Source organism: Chrysochloris asiatica, unplaced genomic scaffold (assembly GCF_000296735.1).
Source record: "Chrysochloris asiatica unplaced genomic scaffold, ChrAsi1.0 scaffold00031, whole genome shotgun sequence".
NCBI lineage: Eukaryota > Metazoa > Chordata > Mammalia > Afrosoricida > Chrysochloridae > Chrysochloris > Chrysochloris asiatica.
The window spans coordinates 3,533,459-3,557,802 of record NW_006408549.1 but is presented as its reverse complement, the minus strand read 5'-3'; the positions used below and the strand labels follow the sequence as shown (position 1 = coordinate 3,557,802).

The following is a 24,344-nucleotide window of genomic DNA, read 5'->3' as shown; positions in this document are numbered from 1 at the left end:
CCTGTGGATGGGAAACGAGAGTATTCTAGCCAGGGTGTGAAATCAAGTCCCAGTCAGGTTTTTTCAAAGCCAAGCATTAGAACCACTAGCTAAGAGACTCTTTCACTAGATTCAGGGAGGGCTGGTTTGTAGGGAAAGATGAAAGGAAGGCAATGTGTATGTTTTGGCTGCTCAGAGGGTGATGGGGCCTGGAAGGGAGGTGGTGGGAGAAGTTAGCATAATCCCATAGCCAGCCAATGAGTAAGAACATCAAAGGGGAAGCTGAATGTCCAGATGACAAAGGAGTAATGCCTGGTAAGGGTCTGGGGGAGAAAACAGATGATTGTAAACACCACTCAGCTTGAGCTCAGAACTTTAGGGGGCTCCTGGAAAGGCCCCAGGGATTGCATACAGTGTAGGACATCCAGCCACAAGCAGCCCAGGGAGGATGAGCCCCACAGGCCCTCAAAATCAGGTTGGACCATGAAGCGAGCTGTGATGAATCCTGTCCAAAGGGCTTGGGCCTGGCAAAGGCTGTAAGAGGCTGCTTTCCATCTCCAACTCTTAATTCTCTAGCCCTGACACCTGGGGTGTGTTCCAGTGTGCTGTATCCATTTATTGAATATGTATGGAGAATCCACATATTGCCAGTGCTGTGCTAGGTCCCAAGAAAGAGAAGAATCCTTAATCTTTGAGATTCATTTGTGGGGTAGCCAGAGTGGCGTCCACTCCATCTGGAGGTCCCATTCCTGGACTGTCCCATCTACTCCCCTCCTTCAGTCAAACTTGAATTTGTCTCCAAAATGAAGAAGAGGAAAATCATCAATTTTAGCTAACTTTTTTTTTCTATACCAGTGTGATTTAGTTCTGTTGTTGGGAGCCATTGATTCGATTTCAACTCCTAGCAACTCCATTTGACAGCGTAGAACAGTCCCTAGGGTTTCCTAGGCTGTAGAAATCTTAAGGTGCTCCTAACCCAAGCTTAGTATTTAAGTCACGGCATATGCATGTGAAAGTTGGACAATGAATAGGAAGACCATAGAAGAATAGATTCATTTGAATTACGGTATTGGAGAAGAATATTGAAAGTGCTATGAACTGTCAGAGAGCCACAAATCTGTGCTGAAAGAAGTACAGTCAGAATGCTCCTTAGAAGCGAGGATGGTGAGACTTAGGACATGTTATCAGGAGGAACTGGTTTCTGAAGAAGGAGATCATACTTGGTAAAATTAAGGGTCAGTATAAAAGAGGAAGACCCCCAACAGGATGGATGAGCACAGTGGCAGCGGCAGTGGGCTCGAACATAACAATTGTGAAGCTGGTGGAGGGACCGGCAGTGTTTCTTTCTGTTGTGCATCGCATCACTATGGGTGGGAACAGATTCAATGGTGCCTAACAACAACAACAGCAACAGCCTGTATGGGGCAGATGATCGGTTCTTTTACCCACAATGTGGGTTTGAACTGTTAACCTTTAGGTTAGTACCCAGCATTTCACTGTTGTGTCACCATGGTTTCTTGGTTTAGTTCTAATACACTAATTTTTGCTTTATAATTTGCCCGGGTTATCATTCATTTATTTAAAAATATTGAGTACCAGAGTGTATGAAAAGACCAAAATGGATGTCAGAAGACACTCTGAAACTTACTTTCCAGAGTAGAGATGCTGAAGCAAATGGAAAAAATGAGGTGGTAAAAGAACTGAACAGAAAATTCCAAAGGGCAGCTTGAGAAGACAGATTCAAGTATTATAATGAAATGTGTGCAAAGACCTAGTTAGAAAACCAAGAGGGAAAAACACACTCAGCATTTTTTAAGCTGAAAAACTGAAGAAAAAATTGAAGCCTCGACTTGCAATATTGAAGAATTCTATGGGACAAGCTATTGAATGATGGTTTGCAGTCCAGTGTTGATCCTACAGCGCCATGCCAGGAGTCCATTGAATGAAACAGATAGCATCAAAAGAATATGGAAGGAATACACTGAGTTACTGTGCCAAAAAAAAACCTTTGGTGTTCAACCATTTCAAGAGGTAGCATATGACCAAGAGCCAATGAGACTAAAAGAAGAAGTCCAAGGTTCATTGAAAGCATTGACAAAGAACAAGGCTCCAGTAATTGATGGAATATAAATGGAAGTCTTTCAACAAACTGAGGCAGCACTGGAGTCACTCACTCATCTATGCTAAGAAATTTGGAAGACAGTTACCTGACCAACTGATTGGAAGAGATCCATATTTGTGCCCATTCTAAAGAGCGGTCACACAACAGAATACGGCAATCATCGGACAATATCATTAATATCAAATGCAAGTAAAATTTTGCTGAAGATCATTAAAAAATGGCTGCAACTGTACATTGACAGGGAACTGCCAGAGGTCCAAGCTGGATTCGGATGAGGACGAGGAGTGAGGAATATAACTGGTGACATCAGATGGATCTTGGCTGAAAGCAAAGAATACCAGAAAGATGTTTACCTGTGCTTTACTGACTAAGCAAAGGCTTCAGACTGTGTGGATCATGACAAACTATGGGTAACATTGTGAAGAATGATTATTCCAGAACACTTAATTGTCCTCAGGACAAACCTATACATAGACCAAGAAGCAGTCATTTGAATAGAATAAGGGGACACTGAATGGTTTAAAATCAGGAAACATGTGCACCAGGGTTGTAGTCTCTCTCCATATTTATTCAGTCTGTATGATGAGCAAATAATCATAGAAGCTTGATTATATGAAAAAGAACATGGTACCGGATTGGAAGAAGACTCATTAACAACCTGTGGTATGCAGATGATACAACCTTGTTTGCTGAAAGTGAAGAGGACTTAAAATATTTACTGATGAAGATCAAAGAGCACAGTCTTCAGTATGGGTTACACCTCTATGTAAAGAAAACAAAAATCCTCACTACTGGACCAATAAATAACATCAAGATAAATGGAGAAAATATTGAAATTGTCAAAGACTTCATTTTGTTTAGATCCACAGTCAACGCTCATGGAAGCAGCAGTCAAGAAATCAAATATTTTGCATTAGGCAAATCGGCTTTACAAGACCTCTTTAAAGTGTTGAAGAGCAGATATCAGTTTGAGGACTAAGGTGTGCCTGACCCAAGCCATGGTATTTTCAATAGCCTCATATGCATGTGAAAGTTCAACAATGAATAAAGAAAACCATAGTAGAATTGATGCATTTGAGTTATGGTGTTGGAGAAGAATATTGAAAATACCGTGAACTTCCAGAAGAACAAATAAATCTGTGTTGGAAGAAGTACAACTAGAATGCTCCTTTAAAACCAGGATGATGAGACTTGGTCTCTCATACTTTAGACATATCAGGAGAGACCAGTCCCTGGAGAATGACATCATGCTTGGTAAAGTGTATGGTTAGTGAAAAAGAGGATGACTCCCAATGAGATGGATTGGACACAGTGGCAATGGAAATGGGCTCAAGCATACCGACTATTGTGAGGATGGCGCAGGATCAGGCAGTGTTTCATTCTTTTGTGCATAGGGTCTCTATGACGTGGAATTGATTCCACGGCACCCATCAACAATAACAACAGAGTGTGTGAGTCCTGGTATATGCAGGGAAGAACTGTAGAAAAGAACTGGACTGCTAACCTCAAGGTCTGTGATTCAAACCCACCAACTGCTTCTTGGAAACCTTACACAGCATCACTTTGAGTTGAAACTGACTCGATGACACTGAACAACAAGAACAGAGTGTGTGAGACATTATTCTGGGAACAAATACTATGGAGTCATGCCAGGACACATCTGACTCAACGATAGTCATGCTTTAGGGCTTGATACAGATTCTACAGTGTCAAGTAACACAGATTGAGGAATAGTCTTTTCTGGGGAAATTTGCTTAGGTTCAATGAGAAGAAGGTGTGTGTCTGAGTCCAGGCCCTGCTGGGTCCATGGTGTGATTCTGTAGTCCACCAGAGAGTTCATTCCTGGGGCTGAGAGCCCTCCCTTAGGAAAGCAGCCTTGTTAGTGGGGGCATATTTATGTAGCTTGGTGCCTATCTGGGTTTAGAGACCAGCTTGTCTGGAGCTGTCTGAGAAAATCAGCTCCCCAGTAAACTTCATCCAGAAACTTCTTGGATGTTGTTGTCCCCTCTGCTAGCAAGAGGAAACCACTGGTCCCATGGGAAGTTGAGTTTGGGGACAACTCACCGGACTGTGAGAAAAGAGAGAGTCAGATGCCAGCAAGCTTGTTGCCCAGGCAACACAGAGTGAGCTCCTGGGGTCATTTCAGTCAATCCTGTTCATTGCACCATGTGTAGTAATCAACAGACCCAATACCAGACACCCTGTGGAGTATGCACATGTAGGCCTTCACCTCATCCTTTGTCTGCACCTTTGGAATTCATGGAACAGTACTACTGTGTCTGTTGCATTCAGGTATAGTTACAGAGCAAGGGCAGCAAAGACAAGTTCTTTTGTGGAGTGCCAGGTCTCACCTGAAAGATGAGATCATTTTTTATGTCAGTTCTATGTGGAAAGGAATGCTACTGGTAGCTTTCTAACTTCTTTTTTCATAGACATTAGAAAGCTACCAGTAGAATTTAAATTTTATAGGGGCAGGAAGTTTTGACTGCAATGTAGCAGAGGCCCAATAATCATTTGTTGGGTGGATTGATGAAAAATGGAATGAAATTGAGAGGTCTAGGTGCCTCACTTAGTTTTGGTTAGTTGAATGGATGGATAGATAGATGGATGAATGGATGAGTAGGTGAATGGATGGATGCGTGGAGTGGGTAGGAGGATGAATATAAACTGGAATGAAATGGAGTCTGGAAGACTTGTAGGAAGAAATCTGCCTTTCTTGGTCTTTACCATGTGGTTGATCCATACTCTAGGAGGATTTGGAGGGTTACCTCTGGGGAGCGGGAGGTGGGGATTTGAAAATGTCCAGCCATGCCAATTAGGGAAGGAGTTTTTGTCTAGTTTGAGACCATAAGATACCTTGTATCCTCAGTGGAGTTGACTGAAAGATTCCAAGTGGCAAGTAAAACCCAAGGAGATGAAGGTAGGGTCACTTGCTCCATCCTTGCAGGTTCTGAGGTATATTTTACCAAATGCTTTTTCCTCAATCTATTAACATGGTTATGAACTTTTTCTGCTTTTGATTGATAATATGATGGATTATACTGATAGTTTTCCTATGTTAAATTAATCCATACATTACTGGGACAAGCTTTTTTTTTTTTTTTTTTTATCATGATGTACTATGCATTTGAATACCTGGTTAGACTTATTTTGCTAATATATTTTGTGTCTAGGTTTATAAATAAGATTAGCTAGAATTTCCTATAATTTTCCTTATTTTGTACAGTCTGCCTGGTTTTGGTATCAAGGCTAAATTAACTTTATGAAAAGAATAGTTTCTGTAAAACAGGGATTATCTCTTCCTTAAAGACCTGATAAAATTTGCTCATAAAACCATCTGGGCTTGGTTTCTTTTGTATGGAAGATATATTTGACAACTAATTCAATTTCTTCAAAAGCCATTAGACTATCAGGTTTCCTATTTCTTCTTGAGTCTATTTTGATAATTTATATTTTTCTTAAATCATGTCCAAGTTGTCTACATTTTTTAATTTACTGGCAAAAATTATAGTTCATAATACTAAGCTATGATTTAACAGGGTCTTGGTATTCTTTAACAAAAAGTGCCCTGTGTTTTGTTTCTAAAGATCAAAAAGCTCTCAAGAACACAGACCTGAAGGATGGATATATAGGGAGAGAAAGTGGATGGAGAAGTCCCTATTTAGTCAGGTTTCCATTAGAACATCTAGCACTTCTAAAAAGCTTGACAGTTTTATGAAGCACCTATTACTTATCTTGTCCCTTGTCCTCACAAAGCCTTTGAATTTGAGAGATAGATTTTATAATTATTTTCAATCTACAGATAAAAATATATAATCAGCAATGTTAACGTATTCATGATATACAGATGAAGCTGGAAGCTACTCTTACATCACCTCAGTTAAATCAGAAGAGAGTTTAGAAATCATCTAATTGAGGGGCCCTTAAGTTGAGGCCAAATATTACTGGCGGCACCATGGTTAAGAGCTTGACTGATAACTTAAATGTCAGCAGTTCTAACCCATCAGCTGCTTTGATGGAGGAGGATGCAGCAGTCTTTTTCCATAAAGATTACAGCCTTGGAAACCCTATGGGGCACTTCTGTTCTGTGGAGTTGTGAAGAGTTGGAATAGACTTAATGGCAATAGGTTTTGTTTTTGGTTAATGTAGGGCCCACCGAATCCCAAAGATCCCTCATAGATTCATGAATTTGGATGTGAAAATAATTACCTTATTTTTTACTAACATCTAACTGCCATTTAGCATCTCCGCTATTATGATTTTAAGCAGCAAGCCGCAGGAGTATGGCAGTACTTTGTCGCTGATAAAAATCACAGGCATTTTAATGGCATGATACATACAGTGTCACAGAGAATTCAAAATATTGTTTACACTTATCACTACTACAAAATTGCATTAGTTAGAAGACCCACCTCTAGATCTTGTTACTGGATGTTATCAAAGAAGCACATGCATCATTATAGCCTCAATTTTTTTCTATTTAATATCTTTATTTGTTGTTGTTGTTAAGTGCCATGGAGTCAGTTCTGACTCACAGCAACCATGTATAGGCTTTAACTCTTCTCGGGAGCAGAAAGCCTCACCTTTATCCTGTGGAGCGGCTGGTGGACTCGAATGACTGACCTATCACTATAGTTCAAATAAGTGACCTCTTTACTAATCCCTTGCATTTTATTATAAGCATTTTAAAACTTAATTCTGAGAATGAGTCATTGGTTCACCAGACTGTCAAAGAGATTTCTGGTACAAATAATGACGAGGAAGTGAAATTGAGGGAACTGGGACAGTTATGAATTGAATTATCCTTCTCTTCTCCCCTCTCCTGCCACCCCTCTTCCCCCCCCCGCCAAAAAGAAGACACCTGAAATTGTTTTGGGACTAGAGTTTGCTTCTTATTTTACAGATGTCATTAGTTAAATTAACTAAGTCATACCAGAGCAGGAGTCCTGTTGTGGTGCTGTAGGATAAGCACTGGATTGTAAGGTCGGGTTGAACCTAAAGTTCAGTAGTTCAAACTCACCAGCTGCTTCTCAGGAACCCTATACAAGGTTGCTATGAGTTGGGACTGACTGGACAGCACTTAACAACAACAATACCAGAGTGGAACAGGTTCTAGTCCTAAATAATTCCTTTGGAGTGCATTTTATAAAAGAGGAGAGAAATGAAAATAACTCACACACATGGGCAGACAGTATGCCAGGTGTCATCTATAAGCCAAGGAGCGCCAAGCAGCGCCAAGCAATGCCCAGGGCTGCCAGAACTGAAAGAAACAAGGAAGACTTCCCCAGGAGTCTATAGAGAAAGAACATAGCCCTTCTAACATCCTGAACTCAGACTTTAAATAAAATTCTGTTTTTTAAGACACCTTCTTGTGATTTTTTTTTTTAAGTTTTTATTGTGAATTGAGTGACCATTTACATGGGGAAATCAGTTTTATATACTCATCCTATCGTGTTTCATTTCACTGCAATGATTACAATCCCCTGTGTGCTTCATCATTCAAAAGTATTTGCTTCTATTCCCTCTATTTTTTTTTTTTTTTTTAATGTGCTATGCACTAAAACACTCAGGAATACACAATCATTCAAACAGCCAAAGGGCATACCCTACAAGCCTGCCCTCCAACCGCCAGCAACCTTGTGATGCTATTTGATATGGCAGTTCTAAGACAGGGACCAGAGATATTAAAGTACTTGTTCAAGGTGAAGTGATGGGCCAGCAGCGGCCTGAGAAGGAGCCCTTTTTCTTCCGACCACACAGTCTCTGCAGTGGTCAGGCAGTGGTCAGACTTGAGTCAGGGCTGGAACGAGGCCATCCACCAACCAGTCATCAGAGAAGCTGAGGTCAAAGCCAGAGAGGAATGAGACAGACATAGTCTCTGTTTTCAAATCACCACAACATAAAACTACCACGTATAGCCACAGCAACTAAAGCTTCATTTGTTCTACAAACATTTAGGGGGCCTTGTGTGCCACTCACATGTAGCATTCAGTTGTGATGTCTGCGGGACATCCATCAGGAATGCTCTACTGACAGCTTGATGTACAGATTTAAAGTTGAGGAGGGAGAGTTACCCCTGAATGATGTTCTAAACCAAGTGCAATCCTCCAGTTATTCTGCAAGTGAAGAGAACCATGCCTTTTCCTGCTCATGGTCCTCTGGTCCACAGTGGGCAACCTGAGGTGACTTTCTTTTCCCTGACAGTCTCATCACCCAACTCATGTGCTCTCACTAAGCTTCCAGGCAACCTTGGCTCCTGAACCTTTTCTAAAGAGGAACTTGGTCTTGCCACCTGTATGTCTGAATCATCTGTATTATAGCCTCCAAGAAATGTATACAGAATGAATAAATGAATGAATAAGAGATAACATTTATTTATATTATTGAGATTATTGATTCTTATTTATCTATTTGAGCACTTACTGACCTAAAGACGAAGCAGCCATGTTTTTGTTTGTTTTGTTTCATTTTTTTCCTTCCAACCATACATTGGATATAGGTCTTAGAAGAGAACTTACTGAGTGTTTTGGAAAATATGCACAATGAGCAAAACAATTTATGAAATTTGATTTTTTTAAATGTCAAAATATGTACCATCAGATTCAGTCACTCATACAATGCATTTTGGTTGAGTTTCCAGTCTGTGCCGGCTTAACCTCCGTAGTGGCATCACTGGTATTCCCTGGCATATGTTCAGGTGTTCAAGCAAGTGGCTTCTGCTAACAGTGGTTGTATTTTATTTTTAATATTTTTGTTTAAAATAGAGTTCACTTGCTCAGCACATCAAATAGGATACAAGGACTGTCGTGACAAATATACATAAATATACATAAAATAGTAATGTAGTTTACTTGAAGTGAAATTTCTTTAATGTTATGACAACATACTCCCAAAAAGAATCTTTTCAACAGTTAATTATACATTTCAATAAAATAAAGGGTAATAGATTAAGTGGAAGTTAGCTTAAAATGTTCCTTAAAACAAAACTCCAACTTTATTAATCCATGCCACTTTAACACTACTGTAACTAAAATCTCAACTAAGTGCAAAGGAGATGAAAGGATTAGTTAGCTTTTTTGTTTGAATGGGTCAAAGGAAAATGGTTATTAGAAATAATGCAGGCAAACTGTTAAGAGTGACTGATCTAAAACATAGTGCTGTACTGAATTTCAGTCTAAATTGTGCTAAATATTCATCATTAGTATGACACATTTTAGTTCATGGTGTGTTTTAATGCCAAGACAGATCCCAGTTTGTTACAGAAACACATAGATTATGGTTGCTTTTTTGCTTTTAAATATATATATTTTAAAATGCTAAGTATACTGCCACATACAAAGGCAGGTTTCCCTTGGAGTAATTTACAGGAAGTTGTTAGGGGTGCTAACAGTGCTGGACTCCTGGTGTGGCACTGTGGATCAACACTAGACTGCGAACCACAAGGTTGGCAGTTCAAACCCACCAGTTGCTCCTTGGAAACCCTATAAAGGGTCACTATGACTTGGAACCAATTCGACAGCACTTAACAAGATGTCATGGTTGCTGGTATGGCACTGCAGGATAATGCACTGGACCGCAAGCTTGGTTTGAATTGCAAAGTCAGCAGTTCAAACCCACCACCTGCTCCTCGGAAACCCTAGACAGAGTAATTGAGTAACAGTAATTGGATACACTGAAAATTGTAACTACATTCCAATCATGATACCAGCTACAGCCCTCCATGACAAGCTGGTGAGCATAAGAAACCAATGTGAGACTATTGGCATGGTTAAATGTTTCAGAAATGTGTTGTCCAAATGTATAGCCAGCCCTACATGTTGAAATATCCCACCTACCAGGATCATCTGGAACTTCTTGTAAACCACCAGCAGATCACACATTGGGCTTTCATTTGGAACTTCTTGTAAACGACCCAGCGCTCTTATATAATCCAGTGTATCTATGCATGGAGAGAGGCCACAATGGAGGCAGAATAGCTGTCCATTTACTACAGCCGTAAGAGAAAGATAATCAAATAGATCTGTAAAATAGTTCTAAACATTGGCATTACTGTGCTTTCGCAGACTTTCATCATAAAATCCATGTACCTTGGTAATTGGTCATCTTTCATGGTTTCCTCTCAATATTGTAGTTAGTTCTGGATAATGCACCTTTAATGCTACAAGAAGAGTCCCAGTCTCCACTGAATAGTAACCTCTGTCTATGTGTGTAGTCACCCATGAATATATACTTTGTACCTGGTGATTTTTTATCATTTCTAAAGAGTTCCAGGAGATCATGGAATTGACCATGAACATCTCCACATATGCTGATAACAAAATGAATCTCTTGCACATTTGATTCTTTTGTTAAAATTTCTTTAGCGGTTATGGGGTTTATCAGGGAAGTGAACAGGGTAAAATTCAGGACTAGAAACAACTCAGGATACAGTAATTTACCAATCAGGAATGCTGCTTCTCTGTTGTACTGCAGACACACCTCGCTCTTGTCTTTGGCCTCTCAGTCATGTGACCTTTTGACCTCTGCCTTACTTAGGCTAGTGTTACAAAGCTCTTTAGCCAGTCTATAAATGCCTAAAGTGTACATTCTCCAAGCCAGCCTCCTGCCCATAGACATTCAACTTTACTCTGTCCATGGGCCTAGAAGCCCACAGCTGCTCTGTCTCTCCATGCTGCTGTCTCTACCACCATCTTTGCAATTGCCCCTTTTCTAGGTAGGGATCTCATGCTCTTCTTTCTTGATGATACTGAAGTATCTAACAAGAAGTCTGGAGGTCAGTGATTCCCAGTTTGTGGTAGTAGTGTTGCTGGGAGTGCCAGCCACATCTCTGTCCTACAAGAGAGGGGTCTTGCTCTCTACTGATTAAGAATAGTCAGATGTGACAGAGACTTGCAAGTTTAAATGGAGGAGGGCTTCATGTAATGCTTAATCCCAGTCTTTCCAAGCAAAGGCTTTGCTGGGGTTCCAAAAAAACATCATGGTTATTCATAGAGATTGTAGTTAGGTGCCATCGAGTCAGTACTGACTCATAGTGACCTTATACACAACAGAACAAAACACTACCCTGTCCTGGGCCAACCTCACATTTGTTGCCACGCTTGAGCCCATTGATGCTGCCATTTTGCCAATCCGTTTCTCTAGGGGTCTTCCTCTTTTTCTCTGACCCTCCACCTTAACAAACAGGATATCCTTCTCCAGCAACTGGTCCAGTCTTGACAATATGTCCAAAGTATGAGAGATGAAGTTTGGCCATTCTGGCCTCCAAGAAGCACTCTGGCTACACTTCTTCCAAAACAGATCTGTTAGTTCTTTTGGCAGGCAGCCCAGGGCACTTTCAGTATCCTCCTCCAACACCATAACTCAAAGGCACCAATCCTTCTATTATCCTTCTTATTCACTGTCCAGCTTTCACATGCATATGAGGTTATTGAAAATACCATGGCTTGGGTCAGGCGCACCTTAGTCCTCAAGCTGACATCTTTACTTTTCAACACTTTAAAAAGGCCTTGTGCAGCAGATTTGCCTAATGCAATACACCGTTTGATTTCGTGACTGCTGTTTCCATGAGTGTTGATAGTTGATCCAAGAAGAATGAAGTCCTTGACAATTTCAGTATTTTCTCCATTGATAGTCCAGTGGTGAGGATTTTTGTTTTGTTTTACATTGAGATGCAATCCATACCGAAGGCTGTGTTCTTTGAGCTTCATCAATATTTTAAGTCCTCTTCACTTTCAGCAAGCAAGGTTGTATCATCTGCATTTGGCAGGTTGTTAAGGATTCTTCCTCCAATTCTGATGCCACATTTTTCTTCATATAACCCAGCTTCTTGGATTATTTGCTCAGCATACAAGTTGATAAGTATGGTGAAAGAATACAATCCTTTTGCACACCTATCTTAATTTTAAACCATTCAGTATTCCCATGTTCTGTTTGAACAACTGCCTCTTGGTCCATGTACAGATTCCTCATGAGCACAATTAAGTGTTCAGGCATATCCAGATCAGTCAAGAGGTACAATGCTGTCTGTGATAGGATAATATCCATGTGCCTATGGGAAGACCAGTTAATACCACTATTATTCAAATTTATGCACCAACCACTAAAGCCAGTGAGGATGAAATAGAAGAATTCTACCAACTTCTTCAATCTGAAATTGATCAAACATTCAATCAATATGTATGGATCATTACTGGTGATTGTAATGCAAAGGTTGGGAATGAAGAGGAAGGATCAGTAGTTGGAAAATATGGCCTTGGTGATAGAAATGATGCTGGAGATTGCATGATGGAATTTTGCAGAATCAATGATTTGTTCATTTCAAATACCTTCTTTAGACAGCATAACAGGGACTATACACATGGACCTCACCAGATGGAATACACAGAAATCAAATTGACGACATCTATGGAAAGAGGCGATGGAAAAGCTCCATCTGTATTATCAGCCAAAACAAGGCCAGAGGGGCAGATTGTGGAACAGACCATTAATTGTTCATATGCATTCATAGAAATAGGTGGGGATTATTGGGATGTGGTCCATTTAGGAGGGGCCATGCTAACTGGGTGTATGCTCAGCATTTCTTCAAGATGTATTTCACTGTAAAGTCCTATGGTTGTTGTTAAGTGCCATTTAGTCAGTTCCAACTTAGTCTTATAACCCATTGTCTCAAACTGGATTGAATGCCCATTGCAATTTCCTAGTTTATTGAGTGGCAGAGAGCCCTGGTGGTACTATGGGTTAAGCATTGGGTTGCTCACTGCAGGGTCAGTGGTTCAAACCCACCAGCCACTCTACTAGAGAAAGATGAGGCTGTCTGCTCATCTAAATAGTTAGTCTCGGAAATTCTAAGGAGCAGTTCTACTCTGTCTTTTAGGGTTGCTATGAGTCAGTATCAGCTCAATGGCAGTGGGATATGGTGTGAGAGGAGCAGAATCCGTGGATCTTGACTACCTCCAAGCTGCTTGAAAAACAAACAGCCCTTGGAATCTTGAAGTTAACAGGAAGGGATGGAGAGATAAATGGATTTTAAATAGGCAATTGGCATCCTGGCAAGGCACTGTAGGATAAACACTGGACTGCCAACTGCAAGGCAGTTCAAACACACCAGTTGCTCCTATAAAGATGAAACTTTCTGTTCCTGTAAAGATTTACAGTCCCAGAAACCCTATGGTCACTATGAGTCAGAATCAACTCGATAGCACTGGATTTGGTTTTTGTTTGTTTATTGTTCTGGTGGGATAAGCATTGAGCTACTAACTGAAAGGTCAGATCTTCAAAACCACCAGCCACAGGACTTCTGGCATGATGGTAGACTAGGTAGATGAACTACATTGACCCTCTACAACAAAGATACAAGAGACCAAATAAAACAGACATTGATGAAAATTCTTGCACCCTGAACTTCAGAAAAAAGGCTAGAGAAGATAATGACATGCTTGCTGGTAGAAGAAGCCAAGCAGGGGGACAGTAAGAGGGAGACTGACTGGCGGACAACATGCCCAGACAAGGCTCCACCATCTTGTTCTTGTAGTAACGGTCAGTCTGCCTCTATTGTTTTGTATTTTTCCTGTAGGTCTTTCTTTCAAGAAGTATCTTCTGTTTTTGTAGCTGCTCCAGGCTGGAAAACAGATTTTAACCAGGGAAAAAATTAATAAATTACAGGGTAACTCAAAGAAATATAATACACCTTCATATCAAAAGAAAAAGAAAAATTATAAAGATTTGGTTAACATTAACACAACAGAAAATAAAAAGAAAACCCACATACAAAACGAACTCAGTATAAAAAATTATATGGAACAAAGAATCACACAGCATCACAAAAAACGCACATAGAAAAATGACAGCAATAAATTCTTACCTATTAATAATTATACTGAATGTAAGTGGATTAAATTTATAAGTCAAGAGACATAAAGAGCAGAGTGGATAAGAAAATAGGTTAAACAGTGCAGCTGCTAATGGAAAGGTCAATGGTTCAAACCCACCAGCTGCTGGGTGGAGGAAAGATGGGCCAGCCTGTTTCTGTTGTTGTTGTTAAGTGCCCATCGAGTCAATTCCACCTCATAGCAACCCTGTATAGGGATTCCGAGGAGTGACTGGTGAGTTTGAACTGCTGACCTTGCAGATTAAATTGACCTTGTGGTCCAGTGCTTCATCCTACAGCACCATACCAGGAATTGGAAACCCTAAAGGCCAGTTCTTCTCTGCTCGTCAGGGTCACTGTGAGCTGGAGTCTCAGTGGCAATGGGTTTAATGTTTATTCCACTGTGTTAAGCCATTGTAAAAAAAAGTAACACAAAAGGCAAGGAAGTTATAAATAATTAAAGTGAGAGATGGAAGAACAAGAAAAAATTAGCCAAATGGTTGATGCTCATGAAAAAAAAAAAAAATCTAGTAAAAGAATATCAAAGGCTTAAACTTTGTAAAAGTTTTTTTAGTAACTTAAAACTGCTAAGGTGAATGAAAGTGTATTAAATGCTAAATAAATTAAGTGCAGTTTAAAACGTGAATAATGAATGCTCTATGTGAGCCATGAGAAACACAGAAACACTGCGCTTACATGGCAGCATTCTGGATTTTGTTCTAGAACTTACATCCAGTGATTTTTTTTTTTTTTTTTAATTTAAAGTTTTTATTGTGGATTGAGTGCAAGTTTACAGGGCACATCATCAATTGCACATTCAACAATTCATAGAACTTGTTTCATTACATTGATTTTAATCCCCTCTATATACCATCAGTTAAAAGTATTTCTCTCTATCCACTTTAGCTTTTTAAAACACACACAAACAAAAAACCCCACTGAGGCATATATAATAATTTACATATCCAAAGGGCACATTCTGCAAGTCTGCTCCTGGCCACCAGTTCTTAGTCCTTCTCTTCTTAGTTGATGAACATCCATTGGTTTTTGTTTTCTTGAAGAGCTACACAGAGTAAGCATCCACCTTGTGGTTTTTTCTTTTTACTTTTAAACTTTTTCTGATTGAAGTTTCTTCAAAAACGAACGTACGCTCATTTGTATTTCTTCCATACTGAATTGTCTTCTCTATGCTTTACTCCCATTTATCTAGTGGAGCCTTAGACATCTTCTCATGTAAGAGTGGACTTAGCCCTGCGTCTGCATAGTTTTAGGAATATAAGCAAGCAGGTACATCTCTTTAAGTTCTTTTTCCAGGACTGACATCTGAGAAATGAAAGGAAAGTTGTAAAAAAATCTTCAGCCTTATTATGCCCCAAGCCCCCAGATATGTGCTTAATTATTCCTTCCTTCCTTAATTTAACAAATATTTATCAGGAACACAGCAGTGAATGCAACAGATAGAAATCCTTGATCTCATGGAGTTTATTTTAATAGGAAAAAGACAATAAAAAATCCAAGTGAACGTAATAGAAAATGATAAACGCTATTGAGCAAACAAAAGCAGAAAAGGTGGGTATGAGGGAATTGATGTTGTTAAGTGCTGTCAGATCTATTCTAACATGCAGCGACCCTTTTGTGATAGAATAATTTCACTCAGCATAATATCCTCCAGGTTCTTACAAGTTGTAAGGTACCTTGCGGATTCGTTGTTATTCTTCAACATAATATTCCATTGTGTGTATGTACCAAAGTTTGTTTAACCATTCTTCTATTGATGGGCATGTAGAATGTCTCCGTCTTTTTGCTATTGTGAATAGTGCTGCTATGAACATGGGTCTGCATAAATCTAGTCCGGTCACAACTCTTAGTTCTTGACGATATATACCAAGTAGCGGGATTGCTAGACCATATGGTATTTCTATTTCCAATTATTTGAGAAAGCACCATACCATTTTCCACATTGGTTGCGTCATTTTACAGTCCCACCTGCAGTGTAAGAGGATCCCAGTCTCTCTAGATCCTTGCCAGCCAGCATTTGTTGTTTTCTGTTTTTTGGAACTTTGCTATTAATGCTGGAGTAAGATGATATTTCCTGATGTTGTACTGTGGGTTGATGTGCTGGACTGCAAAGTTGTACTGTGGGTTGATGTGCTTGAACCACAAGGTCAGTGGTTCAAGCTCAACCATTGGCTCCTTGGAAACCCTATACAGGGTTGCTATGGGTCGAAACCAACTCAACCACACTTAACAACAACAAAAAAAGATGATTTTTTTTGTTGTTTTGATTTGCATCTCTCTCATGGCTGATAATTGTGAGTATTTCTTCATATGTTTGTTTGTTGCCTGAATGTCTTCTTTGGTGATGTGTCTGTTCATGTCCTCTGCCGATTTTAAAATCGGGTTGTCTTCTTGTTAAGGCATTGAAGTGTACTATAAATTTTGGAGAGTAGTCCTTTTCCAAACATTTTTTCCCAGTCTGTGGCTTCTCTTTTTACTCTTTTGGTGAAATCCTTTGATGTACATATGTTTCTCATTTTTAGAAGTCATTTATCTTGCCTTCTGTTTTCAGTTATGTTTGATAGTGTATTTATACCATTTATCAGAGCTCCTAACTTTGTCCCTATTTTTTCATTGATGATTTGTTTAATTGTAGGTTTTATATTTAGGTCTTTAATCCACATTAAGGTCATTTTTTGATATGTTGTAAAATATGGGTCTTGTTTCATTTTTCTGCAAATGGATTTGCAATTTTGCCAGCACCATTTGTTGAAGAGATTACCTTTTCCCCATTCAATGCATTGTGGCCTTTTGTCAAAGATCATACTATGTGGATGGATTTACTTCTGAGTTCTCAATTCTGTTCCAGTGATCTATGTATCTTTCGTTGTTCCTGTACCCAGCTGGTTTGACTACTGTGGCTGTATAGTAGGTTTTGAGATCAGGAAGTAAGAGGCCTCCTACTTTGTTCATCTTTTCACATAATGCTTTACTTGTCTGGAGTCTCTTTCTATTTCTTATAAAATTAGTGATTAGCTTTTCCATCTATTTAAAGAATGATTGTTGGAATCTGGATTGGTTGGTTTGGTTATGTGCCATGGAGTCAGTTCTGACTCATAGCAACCCTGTATAGAGTTTCTGAGGCTATAAATCTTTATGGGAGCAGAAAGCCTTAGGATTGTGTTATATCTATAGGCTTGCTTTTGGTAGTGTTGACATTTTCACAGTGTTAGCCATTCTATCCATGATCAAGGTATAGTCTCCATTTTTTTTTTTCCATTTCTTTTTTTTTTTGCAGTTGCTATTAGAACTTTTTATTGTGTATTGAATGAAGATTTGCAGAGCAAATCATCAGTTTTACTTTCAACAAATCAGCAGTCACTTTGACTATTGAAGTCCTTCCTGTGTCCCCTGATACCTTCTTCTTTCCTTTGCCAGCCTCCTTCTTGTTGTATATTGCCTGCCCTGTCACCATGTTAAAATGTGTCTGCCCTCTAGCCCATGAATAGTTGTCCCTCCTCCTCCCCCTGTAACCATCATAGATTATTTCTTTTATTAAGAAAACCTTTTCTTAACTTTTTACAACATTGGTCTTATACAATATTTGTACTTTTGTGATGGACTCATACTCAGCATAATGTCTTCCAGATTAATCCATTTTGTGAGGTGTTTTCAGATTCATCTTTAATCTTCAACATTGCATAGTATTCCATTGTGTGTATATGCTAAAGTTTGTTTAACCATTCTTCTGTTGATGGGCATTTAAGCTATTTCCATCTTCTTCATGTGCTTCTTTTAGACAGCATATTGGAGGACCCTGTTTCTTATCCAGTCAGCTTCTCTGTCTATTGATTGGTGTGTTTAATCCATTACATTCAGTGTAATTATCAACAGGTATGAATCGATTGCTATCATTTTGCTGTGTTTGTGTGTGTGAATGTAGTGCTGTTGGTTTCTTTGTTCCACATAATTTTCTGTGCTGGATTCATTTTGTTTGTGGGTCTTCTTTGAATTATTTTAATTTCTGTTGTGCTAATGTTTAGTAAATTTCTCAGATTTTCCTTTTCGTATTTTGATGTGCAGATGTATAGTTTTCTTTGAGGTTACTCTGTAATTTATTATTTTATTCCCCATTTAAAATAGTCTGTTTTATCTTGAAATCTAGCGGACTTCCTTGCCATTTGGAAGTTCTCTGTTTACATTATTCCCTCTTTTGGCTTTGTAGTTGATTTCATTATAAATTGGTATCCCTGGTTCCCTATTTTAAGTCTTGTAGGTTTGTTTTACTTCTATATCTTGATTGAGTTCTGGGTGTTGTTGTTGTATAAGGTAATCTCAGGTTGTGTTGTTGGCTCTCAGTCCAAAGAACACCCTTTAGCAATTTTTGTTAAGTTGGTCAGGTCATTACAACTTCCTTCAGTTTTGTTTATCAGGAACTGTTCTAATTTCACTGCCGTAGTTAAAGGACAGCTTTGCTGGGTATATGATTCTTGGTTGGCAGTTTTTTTTCTTTCAGAGTTTTATATATGTCATCCCATTGCCTTCTTTCCTGCGTGGTTTCTGCTGAGAAATCAGAGTTTAGGCTTATTGGGTCTTCTTCGTAGGTCACTTTTCATTGTTCCAGATTCATTGTTCCAGAACTGCTCTCAGGATTCTTTCCTTGTCTTTGATTTTGGAAAGTTTGATTATGGTGATTTTCTTTTGGGATCTATTCTGTTTGGGGTTTGTTTTATATGCTTATCTTCTCGTCTTTCATGATGTTAGGAAAGTTTTCTTCCAACAAGTCTTTGACAATTTTTTCTGTCCTTTTTGTTGTCACTTCCTGTTCTGAAATTCCAACGTTCCTCTTCATGGTGTCCCACATAACTCTTTGGCTTTCTTCAGATTTTTTTTCTGGTGATTCTTCTAACATACTAATATTTAGAAATTTATCTTAAAATTCACTTATTTGAGCTTCCATTACTTCAAATTTACTTCTTTGCCCTTTCAGTGTATTGTCCACTTATGTTAGTATTAATTTTCTGGGTTTCTAAATGCAGATTTTGTATTGTCTCAAAATTTGCATTTATTTTGTCTGTTTTTTTCTTGTCGTGTTTTCCTGAATTCTTCTAAGGTTTTTATTGTATTCTTTTTACTTTCCTTGATCTTCCTGTCAATCCTTTGAAGATATTTAAATATCATTCATTTGAATTCTTTTTCAGTTAGTTCCATTTTCTCTTCCTCTTCAGAAATGTTTTTTGGCTTTGCATCTTGATTATTTGTTTGAGTCATTCTCTTTTGTTTCTTTGTGAGAGCTAAAATAGTTTGTTGTCTCCAGGGCATTGTGGGATTGTTGTATTTGTATTTAATTGATGCTTGTATGTTGGTGTTCTTAGGCTCTAACCAACTGTCTCCTATGGGTGTAGTTAGAGAATAAAAGCTTGTACACCATTCTTGTTTGCTGTTCATGCGTCTCAGTTTTGGGTAGATTTGGCTGGTTTTGGCCGCTGTCTATCATTGGTAAGGTGGTATAGGTGCTGGTACTGGCTCTTGCCTAGTGGGTCAAGCTGCAGAGCATACTCTTTGGCTGGACTGTATGGGCAGGGTTTCTGTCTCCTGTTTTGTGGAGAAGACAAACCTCCACCCCCACATGCAAGAAAAAAACCCAGAATAAAGAAGAGTCAGGGAAATGAAGCTACAGTTTAGAAAAACAAGAGAAAATAAAAAGAAGAAATTTAAAAAAAAACCTCAAAAGGAAAATAGAGTTATAGAAGAGAAAAATAAGAGGGAAAAGGGGAAGAAATAATAATAATAATAAAGCACTTAGAAAAAACAGGGAGAGGAAAGTTAAAAAGAGAAAGAGAGTAGAGAGTAGTAAAGCAAGATTGAAAGCAGGAAAAAAAAGAAGAGGGGAAGTGAGAAACAGAAGAAAAGAAGGAAAAACAAAAGCTAAGATATAAAGGATAAAATTCAAAGAAATGGAAATAAAAGAAGAATACACAAACAGAAACAATGAAATAACAAAAGGGTAAAAACCAAAGCCCCAAACAACAACAAAATCGTTTATTGACTCAAAGAGGAGAAAACTGTGAGACCTCCTGCAAGCCAGAAAGCTCATGAGGTTGGTGCAGAAGGGATGTGACAGTGGAGTTCCCGGCCCTAGATAGAGTTCCTGTTGACCTGTGTTCAGGGCACTCAATCTGGGAGTAGTTCATGGAGGCCCTTGATGGAGCTGGTTTCATCAGGACCACAGGAAAACTGAGGGCAGGTTGATTGGTTAAATGCTGATCTGGTGGCTCTGTGGGTTCTGTAGGTCTGTAGTTGACCCACATGAATCCAGGCACCAAAGAGGCACCCTAAAGTGGTGCAATCCGGCTCCTGTCTTACACTGGCGTAGCTCTCAACCATGTGGCTCTGAACTCCTGGACAGCAGTGTCTGCAGTGGGGTGGATGAGTGTGGGAACTAGCCACACCTCTAGTCGCCAGGGGAGCATGTGAAAAAGGACGGAATTTTACCTTTCCTGTCACCTGTGTGAATCTGCTCTGCCAGGCCACCTTCTGTTGGCAAAGCTGCTCACAGATGGACGTGCTGTGTGTGACCAGCTGTTCACCAGTCAGTCCCCCTCTCTCACCATCACTGCTCAGCTTTTCCTCCCTGCAAGCTCTCAATCCACTTTTCTAAACTTTCCTCTGAAGTACAGGGCTCCAGAATTTTCATCTGTGTCTGTTTCATTTGGTCTCTTGTGTCTTTGTTGTAGAGGGTCTGTGTAATGCATCTATCTAGCCCACCATCTTGCCAAGAGTCCCTTTTCCTCCATTTCTTCATGTCTTCTTTGGTTTCTTGTAGTAGTGTTTTGTAATTTTCTTTGTATAGTAATTTTGTTTCTCTGGAAGTTCAACCCTCCTCTAGGAAACCCTATACAGGGTCACTGTGAGTCAGACCTGCCTCAACAACACTTAACGACAACAAATTTCATGTCTTGGTTGGCTGTTGCAAATGATATTGTTCTCCTGATTCTTTTTAGAGTGTTATTAGTGTAAAGGAATCCAACTGATTTTTTAATGTTGATCTTGTACGTGCCACTTGGCCACATCTATTGATGAGTTCTAGTAATTTTCATGTGGAGTCTGGGATTTTAAGTATGGGGTCAGTTAAGTATGGGGTCAGATCATCTGCAAATAGAGAGAATTTTACTTTTTTTTTTGCCTGTTTGGATGCCTTTATTTCCCCTTCCATGCCTTATAACTCTGGCTAGGACTTCCAGCACAGTATTGAATAGGAGCGGAGATAAAGTGTATCCTTGTCTGGCTCTTGTTTGCGAGGGGGGTAACTTCAGTTTTTTACCATTGAGAGTGATGTTGGCTGTTGTTTTCTATATGTGCTCTTAGTTATGTTGAGGAATTTCCCTTCTATTCCTGTTTTTTGAGTTTTTTTTTTTTGTTTTTAAATCAGGAATGAGTGTTGAGTTTTGTCAAATACCTTTTCTGTTGTAATTAATAAGATCATATGATTTCCCCCCCTTTATTTATATGGTGGATTACATTAATCAATTTTCTAATATTGAACTATCTCTACATACCTTGTATGGATTCCACTAGGCCACAATGTATAATTATTATTTTTATAAGCATAGAAATTGATTTGAATTCAAAATAATATGGTCATTTTTAGAATGTAATAACCATATAAAGTAAATATTATCATTGGCTCTAAAGCAGGTGTAAAAAAAAGTCATTCTTTTAGAGTCCAAAAAATGTGTAGTGGGAATGTGCAAGGAAGCAAACATATATATGTTTTATTGTGAATTATATGATAGTTTACATGGGAGAACATTAGTTTTACATTATCCTGTTGTGTATTGTTTCATTGCCAAGGTTACAATCTCCTCCATGTATCATCACCCAACCAAAGGGTATACACTACAAAAAAATAAGGAATGCTTCACGAACTTGCATGTCATCCTTGTGCAGGGGCCATGCTAATCTTCTTGGTATCATTCCAAGTTTAGTATATGTGCTGCTGAAACGAGCATGCAAACATATTTTTTAAAAAACAAGCAAATAGGTCTACTGAGTACTGGAGTCTTAACAAGAGAGACACATACTCAGTAACCTCAGTAATGTGATAATATCACCACCACCTGGTTAACAGGACAGGCAGCCAGATGTTTGCAAGGAGTAATTTACCACACTTCTTAATTCTAACATCTCTCCTAACACCAGTTTCCTTTCTCTCCTTTAAGCTGGATTTCATCAGGTTGACAAACGTATTTGATTTTATTTATAAAGTAGAATGAATAATATCCTGATTGAAGTATCCAGTGATTTATTTGAATATGCTCAGGGATCAACTATTTTTAAAAAGGTGCATCTGCTGCTTATAGCAGAGCCCATCAGTGACTTGAGAAAAACATAAAATTCTGATAAACATGCTTGTTAAATACCCTAAAAGAAACATCAGTTAAAAATGGGCAGGAAAATTCTAGGATTTACTAGACAATTAAAAGCAGACATGTGACTCTTGATTAAACCCATTTGACTTCTGGAGTGACCTATAAGGAGGCTCCAAGACACACTTTTGTTTGCAGCAGTTTTCACTGCTGCAAACTCAGAGGGTCTCTCTCTCGGAGAAACTGGAACACAGACGAGAAGTCTTTCGTTGAGTAACCCTTTGTACAAATCATCCTGTAGATTTGGGCCAGACTTCCCAGAAGGATCAGGCTGTTTTGTGTTGGTAGCAGAGTCTTGTGCGAATCTCAGGTCCTTAGTAATGAGTCCTGTTCCAAATCCACCCTGGTAGTTATTAGCTCAGGGGACACCATCCATCACCCAGGTAAAGGATTGTAGATGGCACTTGATCAACACCTTCCTGAGCTCATGTTTAGGACTTGAGCCAATAGTCAAGTCCTAGTTTGATTTCAAGATTCATAGCTTAGCAGTTCCAATCTTACTAATAGTCAATAGCATGTTGTTGCAGATCTTTGCAGCTTGTCCCAGCAGCTCCACAATACAACATATTGGAGCCTGTGCATTCCAGCAACTCTTGGGCAACAACAAACTCCTTTTAAATTTGTGGCTCCCAGACCCAGCAGCTCCCATACCATCAGAAACAAGATTATCCATGAAAACTGTTCTAATTTTCTCAACTTCTTTAGCCGATTCTTTGAAACTGCAGGATCAATAGTACTGGAATCTATTAATAATGAGCCTTTCTTGGAGATGGGGATAACACTCATGTGGTACAATAGTGAATAATTACTGTCAGGACTGACTGTGAGGGTTGGAAATGTAAAGGTAGATGTTTTGTAGTAAAAGGAGGGGTGTGATTGACTTTGCAGTCCAGGAGCAGAGGTTCCTGGGGCCATCAAGGGAGAAGAGAGGAGAGCGGGACCCTACCCAGAGATACAGTGACGGTAGAGATGGAGGCAGAGACGTGTAGAGATGGAGGCAGAGACGTGGAGAGATGGAGTGGCTGGGACTCTAGACCCAGAGAGGGAGAGGGGCTGTGTGCTGAAGACCAAGAGGCAGGCTTGCAGGGTATACCCTTTGGTTGGTTGATGATGCATGGAGGGGATTGTAACCATGGCAGTGTAATGATATACAATCGGATGAATGTAAAGCTAATGTTTTCCCATGTAAACTATCACATAATTCACAATAAAACATTTAAAAAATATAATGAGCCTTTTTTCACATTCTTTAGAATTGCATCTGCTCCAGAATAAACTTGTATTGCTTTCATACTGGTGGGAAGCATTTTAATAATGCTGTCAGCTTTTTTCAGATACAGCTACTGGGGAAGATAGCTGTTCACCTTTATCTTGAAAGTCTGCATGCCTCAGGGAACACATCATAAATGACAAGTGGATAGACATTTCTTCTAGGTTTTCAAATTTGTTGGAGTACAGTTCTTCTTAGTATTCTGTTATTATCCTTTTTATTTTCATTGGTTCTGTCATGATACCACCTAAATCGAAATGCTCTTTTTGACAATGAATGTGACTCTATTCCTCTTCAAGTTGTCATTTTGGCATAGCAAACCATATGATTGTCTGATTCAAAATTGCCAACGCAACTCAATTCCAGCCCGCTAATGCCTAGGACATCGCTCTTTATGCATTCCATTTCATTTTTGACAACTTGCAATTTTCCTGGATGCATATTTCATACATTCCACATTTTGATTATTAGTGGATGTTTGTAGCTGTTTCTTCTCATTTTGAATTGTGCCCCATCAGCAAAGGAAGGTATGGAAAGCTTTGCTTCATTCACATAATTAACATCAACTCTATTTAAGGAGGCAGCTTTTTCCCAATCGTATTTGAGTGCCTTTTAATCTGAGGTGTTCATCTTTTGGCACGATACCAGACAATATTCTACTGCTATCCGTAAGATGACTAA

At 39.1% G+C, this 24,344-nt stretch overlaps 1 protein-coding gene and 1 pseudogene across 2 annotated transcripts in view; one reads left to right on the top strand and one right to left on the bottom strand.

Annotated features, from left to right (window-relative positions):
- The window catches only part of MATN2 (matrilin 2), a 248,589-nt gene that overhangs the window by 19,004 nt on the left and 205,241 nt on the right, over positions 1 to 24,344 (top strand). The gene's annotated exons all lie outside the window — the stretch shown is intronic.
- The window catches only part of LOC102842571, a 30,767-nt pseudogene continuing 28,960 nt past the window's right edge, over positions 22,538 to 24,344 (bottom strand).